This window comes from Pteropus alecto, unplaced genomic scaffold (assembly GCF_000325575.1).
Source record: "Pteropus alecto unplaced genomic scaffold, ASM32557v1 scaffold40, whole genome shotgun sequence".
Taxonomy (NCBI): Eukaryota; Metazoa; Chordata; class Mammalia; order Chiroptera; family Pteropodidae; genus Pteropus; species Pteropus alecto.
The window spans coordinates 21,873,369-21,879,846 of NW_006431919.1; positions in this window are offsets into that span (position 1 = coordinate 21,873,369).

Here is a 6,478-nt window from a genome sequence, read left to right on the forward strand (position 1 = left end):
TTGTCCCTTTGTGTCTGGCTTCCTGGCGTCCTTCAGGGAGCACGCTGTCTTCACGACGCCTGTGTCAGAATTTCCTTCCTTTTTAAGGTGGGAGCGTTGGCTTTGGAGGCTGTTGGACTCCAGACTTGAGGTGACTGTTTCCCCGTCTGTAAAGCAGGGTACAGTGTCTAGCCACAGCCTGTTTGCTGGGGCGTTCCCTTGCGTGCAGCAGCAACCCCACTTGGTGGCCTCGGCAGAGAGGGCGCTGTCCCGTCCCCCTCACGCAGCGAGGTACCCGAGGAGGCGGCCCAGGACTAGCAAGGAGCGTGCGGGACCTCGGCGACCTAAACTCCTTTGAGCTGCATCACCCTGAGCGGTGGCTTTCGTCTTCATGGCCATGAGGAGGGCGGGGAGGAGGGCCAGGCTGCGCCGCTGCTGCGACACAGACACACTTCCTCTCCCACCCCGACGGCCAGGACGTGTCACCTGCCACTCCCGCCTGGCAACGAAAGGGTTTTTGCTTTGCCTATTTATTTTACAGGACGTGTTATTTCTATTTCAAAGACTGTCTCACAGTTTTCGATGATCACACCTAAAAGCGGGAATGGCTTTTTTTAAAAAATTAATTATTAACATAGGCTTTAAAATTTTAGTGCCTTGCCGTGCTAAACAAAACCGGGGTTCTGCATAGTACGGAACAGGGGTGATGCGTGTGGGGGTGCTCACTAGCGGTGGGCCACTTCACAGGTTGTTCCAGGGTTTGGACAGAGGTGCGTAAAGCATCTCGTGCGGCACAAGGTGGGCACTCGGCCGGGGACGGTGCCGATGACGATGGTGATGGTGGTAATGGCGATGTTGGAGATGATGCTGATGATGGGTTACGGACATGACATTTTCAGTAGAATACATTTTCTTCGTAAGACGACTGGTTAACCAGATTTCGTTGGGAATCAATAAAAATAATGGCCAATAAATAACTAACATCGCTTGAGCACTTACCGTGTACCTGGCACTTTGCAAGTATTTTCTCCCTGAATCCTCGTGACTTCCCGTGAGTTTCCTGCTCTCCATTCAGGCATGTCCTTTGGGGGTCACGCTCCTTCCGCTCTGAAGAAGGGGCAGGCACTCAGGCCCAATCGGACCAAGGCACTCTCGTGCCCTGGACCCTGATTGCTTCAGACGTGGCTGCAGCATCCGAGTTGGTCCATGAAGCCTGGGAGGACTTTCTGTGAGGGCCTCGTGGGACATGTTCTCACTCCACTGTGAGGACTTCCGCAAGGGACACTTGCTCTCTTTCCATGAGGACGTTTCTGGCTCTAGGATCGGGTGGCAGCCACATTATAATGTTATATTCTGATGAAACCAGCACTGCCCATGAACGGGGACAAACAGGGCACCACGTTTTCATTCGTTGCGTCTTGAGCCATGCGAGCGGTCACTGTTGTCAGCCCCAGTTTACAGGTGGGAAAACAGAGGTGGTGAGGCCGAGCTACACAGCCCATTGGTCGCAGAGCAGAGATTGGGACCCAGGCAGTCGGACATCAAACCTCTGAACGTAGTGACTCTGTCGTGCCTTAAGAATGTGCTTACCGGTGGTGGTGTCAAGGCCCCCCCAAGATGAACTTGGCGTTTCAGTCTCTCTTCCCGAGCTCCCCCCATCCAGGGACCACGGACATCTTCCCTCCCAAGTTCAGCTGCACCCCGGCGTTCAGGCAGGCAGCCAGGGAGGCTTCAGTCTTATTTCTGGAAGGAACCGTGTGCGTGGACAGAGCGTGACGGTATTTGAGCGTTAACATGCCGAGCGTCTTTGCTTTCATCTGGGGTCCCACCCACTCCGCAGCCAGCACTGGCTCAGTAGCAGTGCTGACGGCCTATTGTACGTTTTGATTAATAATAACTTAAAAACGAATTCATTATTTCTTAATAAATGCACCTTAGTAAACAAAATCTTTCAAAGTACATCACGTGTGAGGAACACAACAAAGCGGCCTTCGTCTCCCCCACTCCTAAGTTCGGGGGTCACCCCTCCGGAACCCCTCATCCTCCTAAGTGTGGGTGTCACCCCCGGAACCCCCCGTCCTAAGCTCCAGGCGAGTGTGATGATTCAACACGATCTGGAAAGTCCCCGTGTCAGGTCACCCAGGACCGAGAGCTGAGCAAACAGCAGCTCCTGTTTTGTACAAGAAAGATGTCTGTGGGCCTTCCCCCCCAAAATAGAAAGGGGGAGCTCCCCATGTGATGAAACCAGTTTCCAGTCTTGCTTAAGTCTTGTTTAAAAAATGTTCGTGGGGCGGGAGGGGAACGATGGCGGCTCCTCCAGAAACGAGTGTTCTGCAGTGTTTCTGTCCGAGGCTATTTGAGTAAGTTGCTGGCGAGGCCCCTGTTGCTAGGGAGACGGGAGGAGGTTCATTATATGTAAATTCCAGGCGGGGTGAGTTCTCTCAAAAAGGGAGCAATTCAGGAGAGATGAGAGACGGGGAAGCACAATGGCCGAGGGACTTCATGATGGGAAAAGGGAAAAGGGTACCTCCCCCCACCACCTCCCGCTCCGGGGAGAGAAGCTTAGGAAGCAGTAATCTCCTTCCCGGCCCCCAGAAGTGGTAAACCCTCATCGAAGCTTTTCTTCTCGTAAATCAGGGGTCCCGGCAGCATCGCCAGCTAGAGTGAATAAAAATATTTACACTAAAAAAATGTGTTGTTTGTCTGAAATCCAAGTTAGATCTGGCACCCCTCAGTCCAGGGGACGCTGGCCTGCCCGTCTTCACGACAGCGCCAACATCCCACCTCAGCTTACAGTCAGCTCTCCAGGATTTCACAGGGGCAAGTGTGTGTGTGTGTGTGTGCACACGTGTGCATGTATGTGCACACACTTGGGACATGATAGAAGATGAAACTGAACAGAACGTGAAGTCGGCCTTGTACGTTGTAAGCATGGTGCGATTCTATTTATTCTGTGCCTCAGTATAAATCACATTTTAAAAAATCAAGGTAGGCACTAAAGAATGACGATAAGCCTGGAGCAGCAGCACCGGAAGAGATTCACCTTTGCGGAGACTCCTCCTCCCCCTCCCCCATGCTCCCCAACCCACACCCGTGCACACAGGTGGTTTTCTACCTTAAGCCCCTGGCTGGAAGCAGCAGCCCTGCTTCAGGTGATACCCGCCTTTCAGCTGATTTCCGGCTAACTGCCCGGCCCCTGGCCCAGCTCCCACAACTGCCTCTGGATGCTCTGCCCAGCAGGACTTGAATGAAAGCAGAGGTCTGTTCAGCCCTGCAAACCAATGTCCCAGCCAGAGCTTCAGGGCACGGCGCCGTCGGATTCGCACACAGGGTGCCTCTTCAGCCCGCCTCTTCCACTCAGCATCTCTCCTTGAGTCGCGAAATAGGCTTTGCAGGCACAGTCATTCTGTGGCAGGACTGGGGGATGTCTTTACACATCCCTTACTGATGCGCGTTTAGATCGTGTCCAGTTTTCTAAGAGTTTCAGTCCGAAAGTCTTGAAAGAGGAACGGAGTTATAATTCTTACGAAGTTATGCGCCATTCACCTACATCTTCTGTATCATCTTGACTTGGCATGTTTGCTGATGAGCCGCACATTTTCATCAAAAGATACATTTTAATAGGCGGGTAATGGACAGTCCATAGTTCTGGTCTGGAACTTTAAAAAATGGGGAAGGAGGGCACATGGCAAACCACCTGAGTGGATGCACAGAGCGGGCGGGAGAAAAGCGGTTTTCTAAGTGCTACATACCCAAGGGCAGCGCTAGACCGATGCAGCCCGGAAAGAGAGACGCCTGCCCGGGTTGGAGGTGGCGGTCATCTGCTGACCACCGGGGCAGGGAAGGGCAGGCGCCTCGGCCGGGCTGCGTGGGGCACGGGGGCCGGGGGGTGCCGAGGAGAGGAGAGGGGTGCCGTGGCTTCCTGGAACTTGATCTGAGTCAATAATAGCTCAAGACAAACATCAAGTCCAAAGGGCAAGATGAGGCTGGAATGAGAAACGTAATCCCCAGGTGATCAATGAGCGGAGATGCCAGGAGAATCCAAAGCGAGGCGGCAGGCAGGACGCGGCTCTGCGGGGGGCACGCGGTTCCGGACGAGCAGTCGGGGAGCAGGGAGAGAAGCCTGCATTTCCTCCTACACGGAGACGGTGTAGTCCAGGACGCAGGTGTGGGTGCGATGACGGAACCTTGCAAGGCTGGCCACCTGTCACGCTGCACTTAGACGCTGGACGTTGCCGCCGCCCGTCGTCTCCTAGGCCATCCCCACTTCCATAGCACACTTAGATTGTCAGAGAGCTGTCGGCTACCGCCCCGCCCGCACACCTGTCACCAGCGCTGACCTCGCTCAGCTTCGACGCAGGGCCGGAGAGCCGTTTCCCTCTAGAGAGAGCCTCGCCTCCACCTTTACGCATAATAACTCTAGAAGACAACTCTGAATGATAACTCTAGAACCTAAAAATGAAAGCCATCAAAATAAAGTCACGCGATGACAAGCTGTGACGTGGAGGAACAGTGGAGAGGACACGGGAGAAACCCATCTGGGGTCCTTGTTTCTGAAGTTGGCTGTCCATTTATGGCCTTCAAGTTTTTATTTTCCCAAGTTACAGGAAAAAGGTCGATCGCGGTGGGATAAAATTTTCTTTTGGAAGAGCCGTGAAAAACGTCTCAACTGAGTGTTGTCTGGTTTTCGTGGTGGGCATGTTGACGACGGGGCAAAAATAAAGCGTGATGGTGATGGTGGTTTATGTCGCTGACGCAGAGCCCTGGAGAAGGTGATCGGCTCGCCGGGGAGAGCTCGGGGAGGAGGAGTCTGAGGGCAGAAGGAACACGTATGAGCCACGAAGAGGACGATGCTTGGGAAGCGGCTCTCCGACCTGGGGACGGCCAGCCCTGTCATTCCACTGACTCCCCCGTCAGTGACGTGGCCGGAGCTTCTCATTAATCTAATGACTCTGCTTTGGAATGATAATGCTTCTCTCCTGCCCTGTCTTTCCCGTTTGACCGACAGCTTAGATTCGTCAGAGAAAAGGCCCGCGAGCTGCACCAGCCATTAGTAAACAGAAATCAATAGAGGACGGAGCGAGAAGGCCGCCGCGGGCCAGGATGGCAGCCACCATGTTGCCTTCAACACGCGGCGCGGCCGGTCACCCAGCACCGGCGTTGTGTGAGGCCGTGCGAGCTCGGGCCTGGGATGTTGGCGTGTCGTCTGGGAATTCACGCTGCTAGTTGGTGGCCTTCCGTGTCCCCGTGAGGGTGGGGTGGGAGCGTTTCAGTGTGGCTGGGGAACAGGAGGGGCAGTCACAGCGCGTCTTGCCCCCGCCAACCCCGCGAGGACCGGAGGGAGGTCCCGTTTCCTAAAGGCGCAGGTGCCTCTGGCTCTGCTCCAAGTCGCCGACTCAGCAGTGGCGCCAGCGCCTTCGTGCTGGCTCGCCCTGGTCCTGCTCGGACTGGGAGCAGTGACACCAGATGACAGCTGACCACACCCATGCTCTGATCCACTGTGCTTGCCACCCCCTCCTGCAGGTTGGTGAGACGTGGTCCTTGCCCAGGGACCCCACCCCCACACCTGCACGCTGCTAGACTTGTGCCTGTGGCAGGTGTCCCCTCAAGTCCCTTACCGGATGTGCGCACAGGTCCTCATTGCACATCCGATCTCAGCGGCCAGCGCCTGGACCTCTGTGTCCGCCTTCCGGCCGCGGGAGCCCCCTCCCTGCCTGCGTGGAGGGCCAGTAGCCCTTGGGGAGTTTGTCTACACCCCACCCCGGCAGCTCTTCAGCAGTGACTGACGGGCCTGGGATGTACGTGCTCCAGTCCCCGCTGACCGGGACACTCTGAGGTGTGACCTGCGCTGGCCGCAGGGGGCTACGCAAGGACATCGGTGCTAGGAGGGAGGCTCCTGGGCCCCGCCTCGGCCGCCCCAGTGACCCTCCGTGGGGCCGTTTGTCTTTGCACCCTGACTTGGCCTCCTTCCCTTCCTGCGCCCAGTCTCCGACTTGGCTACCCGCCTTTCCTGAGCACGTTTTCTGTCAGAAGACGGTCACTGTCATGGGGCCCCTCCGCACGGACCCGCCTCTGAGAAGCCAGCCTGAGCCGCGCGCCATCACGCCAGCCCTGCTCCGCCTAACAGTGAGCGCCCTGGCTTCCTGCTGGCCTTGGGGCCCGGCTGTGAGCCTCGCCCTGCTCGGCCGTGGCCCTGACGAGCTCATAGGATGCTTGTTTCTCTTCTCTGTCTCGACAGTCACTGGCTGCGGTCCTGCCGAATACAAACACCCCCCAGAACCAACAGTATCTTTTCCCAAGCATTCAGCAAAGCTCACCTCGTGTAGCCCAACTCCCGAACAATCCCATCAGCTATTATTAGCTCCTTTTCCGGAAGAAGAAACTGAGATTTAGAGAAATTAAGTCACTTGGGCAAGTTGGTATCGCTGGCATCAGAGCCCATGCCCACAAGGTTCAAGCTCATGTCCACTTCCGTCATGTGGTCAGCTATCCTTCCGTC